This window comes from Pipistrellus hanaki, assembly GCF_964339955.1.
Source record: "Pipistrellus hanaki genome assembly, chromosome: 17".
NCBI lineage: Eukaryota > Metazoa > Chordata > Mammalia > Chiroptera > Vespertilionidae > Pipistrellus > Pipistrellus hanaki.
Window position 1 is genome coordinate 14507744 of NC_140519.1, and position 11890 is coordinate 14519633.

Consider the following 11890-nt stretch of genomic DNA (forward strand, 5'->3'; position numbering starts at 1 on the left):
ACATGTTAATATCTTTTCTACTTGAATCCTCTTCTAGATTTTGAATGTTTCTTTTCATGAAAAATTAAGAGTTCTGGGACAAACAGGGTCCCAGGGACTTTACTCTTTCTGGTAACAAATGTATAAAGTTTATAATGGATTGCCCAAGAACCTGCGTTTTGGACACGACGCAGCTAAGCTCATTGCCATCTTATTGGTGAATGTTTGTTGCCAGAATGTGTTGGACTGAGGCCCAGGCAAGTGATTTCAGTTAGTTGTTGATTCCAAACCCATTGTCTTTCAAGTTTAATATTGGTCCGCCTGGTCACCATGGCCAAGAACTTTGAATAGAAATAAAGATGAGGGGGGCTTATTGGCCTCCAAGCAAACCTTGCCTTTGATTGGGTTTTACATGGATACTCCCCTCCCCCCACCCCTAGCCCCACTCCACCCCCGTTATGCTGTTTGGTACCCTGTGCCCTGCATGCCAGAGCTGAGTTATTGGCCGGGGAGTGTTTATTCGCCTTGTGGGGATAAGCTCTTAATCACCTGCAAAGAGCGGCTGGCCTCCCCTAAAAGCGCTTCGGTAAAGCAGGGCTCAGCTCAGTCGGCTCAGCCCTCATCAGCACCGGGCTCCCTCGGCCAAGATGCACTGAGCCAGAGCGGAGGTCGAAAGGTTAGTAAGCGTCCGCATGTCTCGCTGGCTGGCTTGTTCGGTGTATTGTTACTGCAGCACAGGTGAGTGTTGGCTAGCTTCTTTCCCGCTTTTCCAAATACGGAGTGTCCTTCTCATTCCTTTCTTCTCTGCCTGCTTCTGCCAAGATGGCTGTGGTGACTCTGGGCAGGCGGAGCTCATCCGCAGAGCTGTGGGCTCTAAGAGGGACTCACCGAAGGTGGTGTTGTGACATCGCCTGGGAGCCGGCCATCGGTCATTGGACCAGGACTGAGCTAAATCCTTCCCCGGGAATCCAGCCCTGGGAGAGGGCTCCAGGCGGCGGCTGAGCCCTGTGTCCACTAGATGGCACAGTGACATTGGGCACACACCACGGGCCCTGGGGCCTCCAGGACTCACCCTTCCGGGCTTGATGGTCCCTGAGCAGAAGACGCTGGAGGATCAGTAAGGTGGGGACAGACTTCCTAGGTTCTGTATCTTGGGTCCATTTTTCTGAATCTTCATTCCACACACTGTGACCAGGGTGTGGCTTTTGTAAAGCATGGGGCCATCATTAATGACGAGGAGACAGAGAAATACACCAGTGCTTGATTATGAGGAGAAATGCCTTGAACATGTATCTAACAATCTCTGATATGTAAAAAAAAAAAATGCCTCCTAACATTTGGGGGAAAATAGAAGGCTTAACGAGCTCTTATGCTATGCCAGGAATTGTCTTAAGTGCCTTATCTGCATTAATTCCGTTAATCCTCATAATAACTTATGAAGCAGGTGCTCTTAACGTACTAATTTTTCAGACGGGAAATTTGAGGCACAGAGAGGCGACGGCACTTGCCTACAATCACAGAGCGAGTAAGTGCTGGAACCGGGACTCAACCCTTGACTGTTGGCTCCATGGCGACTCTATCCACAAAGGAGGACTCTGCCAAGCACGCTCTTATGCTTTCTCCCACATCCTCGCTGTGAGCCTGCAGCACCGGGCTGTCCGCGCTCCACGCCCATGGGCCAGCGTCCTCATGCTCCCGTGCTAGAGCAGATGCCCCCGTCCTTACAGCGCTAATGCTGGGGCAGCACGGTTTTCTGTCCTTCGATTCAGAAAACCATCCCTTTGAAAACTTCGCCTGGGGATTTTCATTCTGGTGTTCACAGGGCCAAGTACTGGTAGGAAAAAATAACTTACCAGCTTAAGGACACTTAGGCTAGGACTAGAGAACTTGTTCTGATATCCATCCCTCCACTGGCTCGATGACGTTGACAGAGCCTGTGCCACGTCCTGGTCCTGTGGTCAGAGAGGTACCTTGGGCAGAGCCGCCACCTTCACATCACTCCCAGTTCGACAGAGGAGACAGGTAAACCCTATCGGGGCTGTTCCAGGGCAGAGGGCAACGGTGGGCGGGGCCTCAGGCAGCCTCCACAGAGGATGCGATCCTGGGCTGAGCTTCCGTCCCAGCCTGGCTGTTTGAAGAGCTGAAGAGAACGTGCTTCCCTGGCAGGTGAAGGAGGGAGGGATCCAGAGCCAGCCACCGGCTTGTATTTATTTAAAACGGTGTAAATGTTTAAAACATGATATGTAAACTTGCCTCTCGCTGTAAGCAGCCTTGACAGTTAACCATTAGGTGTCTCTGGATTGGAGAAGCTCTGAGTGCTTTTTTGAAAGGTGAGCAGAAAGGCCACTTGCTCCATAGCAGGGGGTGAGGGGGGAGAGAGATTGCATGTTGGGGGGAGTCCAAGGCAAAGCAAATGGGTTTGCCATCTGCTCTAGCTGAGGTGAGATGGAGGCACTGGCGGCAGCGGGGCCAGCACGCGTGTGAAATTCAGTTGAAGACACCTCATGCCTCTTGGGGCCTTTGCCATGATAACAGCTCCCCCATCCAAGTGGCTTACACCAGCGCCACATGAGCGTGTGGCCTGGGCAGGGCTCTGCTCCAGGCTGCGGGCTGACTCGGGCAGCCTCTCTCTTGTTCTGGGCCTCAGGTCTCCAGGGCATCCCCCACCTGCATCTTGCAGTGTGTGGCAGACACGGCAGCAGCACAGGAGGCCGAGGCGCACCACGCAGTCTCACTCCCTGCCGGAGAGCTGGCCGTCATGCCTGCTTGTATTCCACAGGCCACGGCAAGTCGCAGGGCCAAGCACAGGGGTCCAAGGTCACAGGTGACTATAAATACACCAAGGTTCTAGAGAAGTCTACACTGGGCTAGCTAAGTCTGAAAGCAAGCCAGCCAAGTGGGGAAATAGCTCAAGTGCCCTGTCTGCAAAGCTTTACTAAGATTTATTTGGAAAGTTGTGGTCTCTCCCGAAATGAATCCACAGATTGCCTTGCTCTGATTACAAGAAGAACGTTGAGGTCTTTATTAACCGTCCTTAAGGAGATTAATTAGGTAAATTTCATTACAGTAACACCAACTTTCTTGGAAAGAAACCATCCAACTTCAGAATGACTTTGAGTTTATATCTGGAAACCCAGCAATGTTAATGTTTACAGTTGAGAATGTGAAACATTAGGTTTTAATAGATGTTGATGTCATTCTTGGCATCCTGCGATGATATAAACTACTCAGTGAAGAGGTAACACATTGTTAAATGGAGCCGAAATGCAAAGAAAGAAGGTGAAATGTACACACGCTCACCGTTCAACCCAGCCTCCCACCTCCCCGCCCCACACTTGCTGTCTGAGCTGAACCAGAAAATGGTGGTTGACATGCCCCAGCCATCAAGAAGGTCTAGGTAGAGAGATGAAGGAGTTCCTCCTGTCCCATGTACTTTTGGATGCTCTAGTATTTCCAAGGAGCAAGAAAGAGAAGTCAGTTTTAGTCCTTTTTCTGCCACTAGTTGTTGCCTGACCTTGGACCAGTTGCTCTCTCCAGGCCTTGAAGTTGATGTCTAGTTGAGAGATGTTGTTTTATGCATGATGATGGGGAAGCTGGGTGAGCTCACTTGGATAGAGGTAATCATCCTCAAACACATAAAGATTGTGTACATTCATCACCAGAGAATAAGGGATATGGATAGCTAGGAATGAGAAGAAGAGAGGCCAGGATGATAGGGACAGGAGCTAAGAAAGGGGAGAACCAAGAGAGAAGGTCCAGGCTGTTTTTCCATGAGTTGGCCCGGGAGTCTCATAACTCATTTTGTAGTAGCATAAAATTCCATTTTCCCAGACAATACAAGTCGTTGTGGGTCAGATTTAAAACAGTCATTCAAGGCACCTAGTTCTTTCTACTGCCACCAAACACAGGAGCTATAGCAACGTTGGAATCTCATCGATTTATTCACAGAGGGCATTGGAGGCATCTGGAGGGAGCTGACACCTAACATCCTCGTGTAATTGTGCTACAGCTTCCCTATTAGTTGCAGCCACTTTAGAAGGCGCTGAATGGTACCACCATCCCACAGCCACTGCCCACCTGTGGGCGCTGATGCCTTCACCCGGGATAGAGGTCCCTCGAAGCCCTTCAGGCTGCTAGTCTCTAGAGTGCATGTGTGTAGGGCAGTGAGTACAAGGTCTCCCACGCTGTCTGCACAGAGTCTGAGGCCTCAAGCCCAGTCTGCCAGTGCCGGCACGGGAGGTGGACCCCAAAGCCTTGTGAGGAGGGGGCTAGCGAGGATGTGGCACATCATGACCTTTAAACGCCGACTAAGTCAGGTAAGGTTCTAGTGATGGATATGCAGACACTATTATTACCGAAGGTATTTGCATTATTAAACCATGGTATGAATCCAAAAAAATATATATAGATAGATAAAAAACATTATTTTCAAGGCCTGGAGGCCATTCGCTCTCCACGGAGAAGAGTATAGGAGACTCGGGCACACACACATGCTCAGGTAGATTCAGGTGTCTTGCCCATTAGAATGATAGAGACTGGAATGGGTCCGAGGGAGCTGTGCCCTGCCCTCCTCTGGCGTCCTTGTTAGCAGAGGGAATTCTGGGAGTGAGGCTGAATTCCCTGCTGGGAGTGGAGAGGCTAGATCAGACCTACACATTCACTCACCCAGCAACTCTCATTCTTCACTGAGGTGGAATAAAACCCACCTACAGGTTATGGAAAACAGCGTCGAGTGAGAATAAGAGCATGAGAGAAAAACAGGGAACTATTTGAGCTGCCAATACAACCATTTCAAGGGTGAGAGCTGGGATAGGCCTTAGACAAGGAAGGCCCAGCTCTGCTCCCCTCAGCTGTTTCTGAAACTATTTACAAGACCGAGCTTAGCTGTTCTCTCCAGCTTCCAGGACTCTAGCTCACATCAGTGCTTTGGAAAAAGAAGAGTTTGAGTTTGTCTATGAACTGTGTAGGGATGACACACTCTGTTGCATCGGCCCCTTGGAAAAGGAGACAAGAAGGAATAAGACTGTTTCAGTGTCAAAGGTCTGAGCCGGCAGGGAGGGCTGCTTTTGCTATGAGCTTCCAGATTCGCAAAATGGGCAACTGGCTTGCGTGTGTGGCTGTATTAGACGATGCCACTCTGAGCTGTGTTTCTTATTTTAGGGTTTGCTCCTGGCACTCCCGTGGCGTGAGTCACAGGACAGTGGGTCCCTGTCCTCATCACTAGGAACTGATTCCAGACAAGCCACCCAGCGCTTGGAGCTGCAGTTTCCTCTCTGGGACGCGAGGCCGTAGGGATAGACGGAGCGTCTTAGAAGGCAAGCAGTTTATGATTGAACGTCACATCTTCACCCCCTGTGTGCTTTTTATTATTTTTTGTTTTGTTTTTAATATATTTTATTGATTTTTTTTTTTTTTTTTTACAGTGAGGAAGGGAGAGGGACAGAGAGTCAGAAACATCGATGAGAGAGAAACATCGATCAGCTGCCTCTTGCACGCCCCCTACTGGGGATGTGCCCGCAACCAAGGTACATGCCCTTGACTGGGATCAAACCTGGGACCCTTCAGTTCGCAGGCCGATGCTCTATCCACTGAGCCAAACCGGTTTCGGCATGTGTGCTTTTTAGAATAATATTTTCCTTTACATTAACTCCTTTTTAATTATATGCATGTATTTAAAAGGTGGTTTTATATCTTACCATACAGGGAAAGCTGCCCCGCTTGCCACAAATAAAAAGTAAATGCAAAAGTAAGGACAACGAAAAGAAAACGACGTTATTAAAATCTAGCGAGCGCTGCGCTTGCCAAAGTCAGCCTGAGGCTTGCTCTCTCTTTATTAAAAAGGGAGATTAGCAAGTGTGAGAAAAGTGTTAAAGATATATTAGCCCCAAACCCATACTTTCTCTTCGACATAATCATGGGGGTTGAAAGAAACTTGAAAGACTGGCTTACTCTTTTGTAAGAAAAGTTTTTATTTGGAAATATAATTTCAAAGGTACAGAGAAGGTGTGCCAACAGTTCAAAAGAACGGCAGTTGCCTTTTATCCAGATTCACTAGTTTTGAACATTGACTTGATCGTGTTTTCTTTTTTTTTTTTTTTTAAATATATTGATTTTTTACAGAGAGGAAGGAAGAAGGATAGAGAGTTAGAAACATTGATGAGAGAGGAACATCCATCAGCTGCCTCCTGCACACCTCCTACTGGGGATATGCCCTCAACCAAGGTACATGCCCTTAACTGGAATCGAACCTGGGACCTTTCAGTCTGCAGGCCGATGCTCTATCCACTGAGCTAAACTGGATAGAGTGATCATGTTTTATATATATATATATATATATATATATATATATATATATATATATATATATATAAATTTTTTCTGAACCATTGAGTAGGTGGTTTACCCCGTGCCCTGAGTACCTCCGAAAGTCTTTCCTAAGAATAAGGGGAGTCTCTTTTCTAACCACAGTGTAATGGTCACAGCCAGGAAATTTGACATTGATGCAATACTTCTCTCAGTAGGCTATAACTCAGTTTTGTTAGCATCCTTCTCAGCCCCCACCCCCAGGACAGGAATCAGTTCCGCTGATGTATTGCATTTCGTGGTCATGTCTCTAGTTTTATTTAATCTGGAACGTTTTTTCAGCTTTTCTTTGTATTTCATGACTTTGGCATTTTTTGAAGAATGCAGGCTAGTGAGTGCACAGACTGACCTTCAGTTTCTGGAATGTGGAGTAGATGCTGGAAAGACTGACGGCTTCTGACTCAGTGTTCCTTGTTGCCACATCCATGTTCCGATGAAGTCGTCTCTTGTGTAACAGTGACAGCTGCCCACCCATGACGGAGTCAGAGAGATTTGCTCCCTGGTTCCTTTTAGCACCTTCTAGTTCTCAGTTCTGAAGAAATCCAGACGCCGGTATTAACCAGACCACATGATCTGTAAGCGGTCACGTGGTTGGCAGAATTTCACGTTGTGGCTGGTGCCACTAGATACTGCATAGCCAGCCTAGAAATGAAAGAGAAGCTTCCTTCTGACCCCTCTCTGTCGCTGACAAGGGTTGATAATCCCTTTCACTAGGATTCGAGAGCCCAGCACGGCCAGGCAGAGAGGGTGAAGAGGAGGAAGGATGCGTGAGTGATGGGCAGAGTTGTAGCAGGAACTCCACTCTCTGTGACTTCCATTATGAACAGAAATGGCAGATAAGCCATGGGAGAGAAATGATGGAGCCATCTGGGTCAGAGTGGAAGTCTCCACAAGCACTTACAGGGGCAAGAAGTGTGACTCAGGTCTACCTTTAACTGCGTTCTCTCCCTGCTTTCTGAATTGGGGAGGACCCCACACTTTGAATGTTCATGAGGTCCCACAAATTAGGTAGCTGGTCCTGGCTTTAATGCCTATATTTTAGGTGCAAAGGAGTCTGGGAAATGTAGTTTTGGGGTTCTACCCTGGGAAGGAGGGCTTCATAATGCAAGAAACCGGCTGGTCAGGAGTAACAGAATACCTGCCAGGCCACCAACCTTAGTTATTTTCTCTCTTGGATCAGGTGGGCCGAGCAGAGCCTGGAAGAGGATGAGATGCCTTAATCCGTTGGTTTTAAGGAAGACTCAGAAAATTCAAAAGGTGGGGAGGACACATCAAAGTGAAACCAGCTTCCCATTGAATGACCGCTGCACATGTCCTGAGAGGAGAGGAAGAAGAACCAGTTTTTCCAAATTGAGCAATGAATTCAACCTGTCAATCAGAGAGCTCCCCTGCGAGACTTGGCAGAAATACATGTGCTGTCAGTGTCCAGCTCTTTCTTTTTTATGCGCCAAAGAAAACCAGGGACACGTGTGTGGATGGCCAGGTTCCTAGAATCCTCATTCCTGCCCGAAGGTAGACCAGCAAGCCCCCTGGGAAAGCTGGGGGCCGAAAAAGGAATGACCAGTCTTGCATCACTGGAAAGGGCCCATTGAGATGTGACGTGTTCATGTCTGGGGATTGCGGACACCAAGGCCTGCCGTTTAGAGATAAGAACCTGTGCCCAGGAGGCTGCCTTGTTGGCTGGAAGTAGAGTTGGGGTCCCTGAGTCCCCACCCAGGGCTCACCGGCTTCTCCTCCACTCTGCTCCACCACAGCCAAGACCAAAGAGACAGGAGTCCAAGAGCAGCCATCTAGTGGCTTAGAATGCTTTCCTCCCAGGTCGTGGTGTCAGAGCAGGGGACATTGGAAGAAAAAGACGAGACTGTTTAGATTTGCACCTGAAATGTTGGGATCAGGTGAAACAGAGGCAAGGGCCAGAAAAATTGCTTCAGGCCAGGAATGGGAAGGCAAGTAAGTGAGTTTTTACACCATTCTTGTGAAGAGAAGAAAAGAAAAGGCATCTGACTTTAGCATCCCAAGAAATCAGTGTGTGTGTGTGTGTGTGTGTGTGTGTGTGTGTGTGTGATACAGTGTGAGTCACAATTCTGGGCTCAGGTCCCAGCCTCCCCCCTTACACGGTGTACACTGTGGGCAAATGAAGTCCTATCACATCTATAGGCCAATCGCTTAGTTATGAAGTAGGGAGAGTTTTAGTGGTAACTTCATTGTGGGGAGTCAATGAGGTTTTCTATGCAAAGCACGTGGGCCCGTGCCTGGCTGTTGGTAAGCGCCTCTTTAATGTGTGTTGTTATCTCATCAGACAATGTCTATAGCCCATGCGTTCCGGGCTGTCGGTTTTCTGGGACTCCTGCCCGCCAGGTCTGCTCCTCACCTGCTGTACACAGAGCTAACGCCCTCCCCTCCAGATTGCGTGCCAACACTATTGTGCCTAAAAGGGACAAGCTCACCTAACATGCCCACTCCTCTGCGGGGGGTGCCCGGTACCCTCACCCCCACCTCAAGTCTGCCTCTGACGGGTCATGGCTTGCTCAGAGGACTACCCACACAGCTTCAAGCCTCATCCCTAAATGAATACAGCCTCTTTCTCTCCATAAGGACGCTCATGTCTGAATTTCCCTATGAAATGTGTACACCATGGAAGTAATTCCTCATAGCAGATTCTTTAAATAAAATGTACTTTTGCCAAAACCGGTTTGGCTCAGTGGATAGAGTGTCGGCCTGCGGACTGAAGGGTCCTGGGTTCGATTCCTGTCAAGGGCATGTACGTTGGTTGCGGGCGCATCCCCGCAAGAGGCAGCTGATCGATGATTCTCTCTCATCGATGTTTCTAACTCTCTATCCCTCTACCTTCCTCTCTGTAAAAAATCAATAAAATATATTTTAAAAAATAAAAAATAAAAAATGTACTTTTTTGAGTAGAACAAAATCACCACATTGAATAGAAGATTTTTATTCACCCACAGTGTAAGGAACCCAACCTTGCTCCTTATTTCTGCATTGCAAGGACCTCCCGGGCCTCCCGGATGTCCTGATGTTCACGCTTTGGTGAGTGTGGCTGTTGAACTGTCTTTCTTCATCTGGGCTGTTTGAACTGACCGGGACCCAGCGCCTGGCCCTTCTGAGGCTCCAGGGGAGGTAGAACCCCAGAGAGTCAGAGGACCTGGGGCGCTGGGACTTCCGGAAAGATTCTAGCCCAAGGCAAGGGTGAGCTGTCAGTGAGCAAAAAGCCCAGAGGGGGCGAAGGCCACACTGAAGAATGTGAGAGGACTCTGTGGGGTCAGAGAAGCTGTTCCCTCTCGTCAGGAGCCGGCAGCAGGCCACCACGCAGCTGTGGCTCCCAGTGAGGACCTGCGCCCACAGCCTCTGCCTGGACTGCGGCGATGGAGGCATCCAGTGGGGACCCACATTCAGGAACTTCCCGAGGGTCCACTTGTCTGGTCCCAGAGGACTCTTGCCTCCCGCTGACCATTGCTCTTGGCAGGGCAACCTTGCTGGGTGGACTGCATGCCCTCACTGGCTCTGGGCTCAAGGTAAGTTTTCAAGGTCCGGATCAGTGGGTGGTATAGGGTTTGAGGTAACCATGATGGCAAGGGCTATCCTCTGAGGTGACTTGTCAGGTCCCAGACTAAGGACCTTGACTAAAGTCGTGACATTTTGTAATATTGTCGCTGACCTCTTAGCAATTCACTCCCCTACTCACTCCCTGGCCTGCACACTCATCCCAACTCCTGGTGAACATCTACCAGGAAGAGGCCTATGCTTTTCAACACAGAGATGGAGAGAGGTAGAGCCTCTGCCTTCAAACAGTCAGGCCTAGCCCAGCCAGTGTGGCCCAATGGTTGAGCGACAACCTATGAACCAGGATGATTGATTCCCAGGCAGGGCACATACCTGGGTTGTGGGTTCAATCCCCAGTGGGGGTTGTGTAGGAGGCAGATGATCAATGATTCTCTCTCATCATTAATGTTTCTGTCTCCCTCTCTCTTAATCTCTGAAATCAACAAAAAATATATTTTTTTAAAAATAAATTTTTATTGATTTCAGAGAGGAAAGGAGAGGGAGAGAGAAATAGAAGCATCAATGATGAGAGAATCATTGAACAGCTGCCTTCTGCACACCCCCTACTGGGGATTGAGCCTGCAACCTTGGCATTTGCCCTTGACCAGAATTGAACCTGGGACCTTTCAGTCCGCAGGCCAATACTTTATCCACTAAGCCAAATCAGGTAGGGCAAGGCTCTCCGAGACCTCTTGTGTAGCAGGTGGGGCACTTACTAAACCTCCATTTACGGAAGAAATATATAAATATATATATTTAAAAACAACAATTAGATCCATTGGTAATACATGTTAAGTGTTTGGGGAATTGTGATGATTAATTTTATGTGTCAACTGGCTAGGCTACAGTATCCAGATATTGGGTAAACATTACTTTAGATGTTTTTTGAAGGTATTTTTAATATAAGATTGACATGTATATCAGTAGACTTTGAGTAAAGCAGATTATCCTTCTTAATGTGGGTGGGCCTCATCCGATCAGTTGACCACCTTAATAGAAAAGGGACTGACCTCTAAATAATTAGAATTCTTCCTGTAAATTGCCATTGGACTCGAACTGGAACTGGCTCTCCAACTTGCTGGCTTACCCTACAGAGTTCAGACTTGCCTGCTTCGGTTGCCACATTTGCAGGGGGCAATTCCTTAAAACAATCTCTCATTCTCTCTCTCTCTTCCTCTCTCTCTCTCTCTCTCTCTCTCTCTCTCTCTCTCACACACACACACACACACACACACACACACACACACTTCTGTTTCTCTGGAGAACCCTTTCTAATAAAAGAATGCAATCCCTGTTTTATTTCCCTCTCGATAACTTTGGCATTTTAGTAAACAATTTATTGTCCAGAATATCAAATACACACTGTGGAAAACATAGAAAAAAATAAACATAGTATCAAGATGGTCACTGTGAGCATTTGCTGAAGGCCCTACTTTTTTTTCTGTGCACATATTGGCATGTATACCCCACAGAACAGGAATCACGAGTCTTTGTCCTGTGTTGTTGTTTTTTTTAAATATATTTTTATTGATTTTTTACAGAGAGGAAGGGAGAGAGATAGAGAGCTAGAAACGTCGATGAGAGAGAAACACCGACCAGCTGCCTCTTGCACAACCCCTACTGGGGATGTGCCCGCAACCAACGTACATGCCCCTGACCGGAATCGAACCTGGGACCTTTCAGTCCTCAGACCGACGCTCTACCACTGAGCCAAACTGGTTTTGGCTGTTGGTTTTTTTGTTTTGTTTTTTTTAATAAAAAAAAATAACATTAATTGTAAGCATTTTTTAAGTGTCATTAAAATATATGGAGAGAAGTTTAGGGCCTGCCCACTGGTCTGTTTTTGTTGGAAATTTCGGTTGTTTCCTACTTTCTGTTATTATAAATAGCTCTGCAAGGAAAGTTTTTGTACATAAATCTATGTCTGCCTCTGATTATTTCCTTAGGGAAGATTCCTGGAAGGGGAATTACGGAGAACTCCGGCCTCATA

General features: G+C 47.7%; 1 long non-coding RNA gene across 1 annotated transcript; it reads left to right on the plus strand.

The window, feature by feature from the left end:
- The first annotated feature begins 5446 nt into the window (after positions 1–5446).
- LOC311612204 lies at positions 5447–10554 on the plus strand. The gene is made up of 3 exons (XR_014793247.1): positions 5447–5504; positions 7523–8288; positions 9306–10554. It is a non-coding gene; the product is annotated as an uncharacterized lncRNA (long non-coding RNA).
- The last annotated feature ends 1336 nt before the right edge of the window (positions 10555–11890 follow it).